The sequence below is a fragment of the Vespula pensylvanica genome, chromosome 25 (genome assembly GCF_014466175.1).
Source record: "Vespula pensylvanica isolate Volc-1 chromosome 25, ASM1446617v1, whole genome shotgun sequence".
Lineage (NCBI taxonomy): Eukaryota > Metazoa > Arthropoda > Insecta > Hymenoptera > Vespidae > Vespula > Vespula pensylvanica.
The window spans coordinates 1,876,513-1,877,360 of NC_057709.1; positions in this window are offsets into that span (position 1 = coordinate 1,876,513).

The following is an 848-nucleotide window of genomic DNA, read 5'->3' on the forward strand; positions in this document are numbered from 1 at the left end:
TATTTTAGATTGAAAATCAAACAAAATTTTGTTTGACTACGTATTGTCGAGTACAACGAATTATTAATATTTGATATTTTTGCAAATAGATTCAAAGGGGTTGTTTTATCCCTTAAATGTTTTCCTTAACAAAAATAAAAATGACACACGCTTCATAATTTTTAACATTAACAAGCATTAATACTACTACACTAGTAAGTAATATTAATGCGTGTTACAAATTTCTGTTTCTTAGTTTGAAAGGTGGCATTATAAAAAAATAATTTATCTTCTTCGTATCTGTTTCAGATTAGCGGATATATTAAAGGATAGTTTAATATCGTCATTTGTCAAGAATTATTAAATACAACGACTCAAATTTGTATGTCAATTATCAAGTAGTTTCCGTACGTAAACATTCATGAAAATTTTAATTTTCGCACGTATTGTTACGCGCGTGACCACTTGTTAAATGAAAAAGAATTTCATTAACGAAAACAAAAACAACTATGTACTCTATTCCCGTTAACAGACCCTTTAAAAAGATTTCAGAACAATTTAAGAACGTCTGTGAGACAGAGTTCTCTCTCAGGCCGAGATTCTTCAGAACATAGATACATGTCCTTGTTTTCTATCAGAATCTCTTGCTGCCTAGAAACGGCTTTCTAGTTCAAAGTTCACTCCGAACTTCTTTAGGCTGCTTCGTAAGAGTAAATCGTCTAATAAATAATATCTTCTTTTTTAGAGTTTAGCGATATTAGAAGAAATTAGTATATTAATATATACATTTCCATTTTGTCGGGCACATTGTTCATTTATTGTTACATCGGTGAATGTCTCATCGAGGAAGTAATCAATCGAATTCTTAT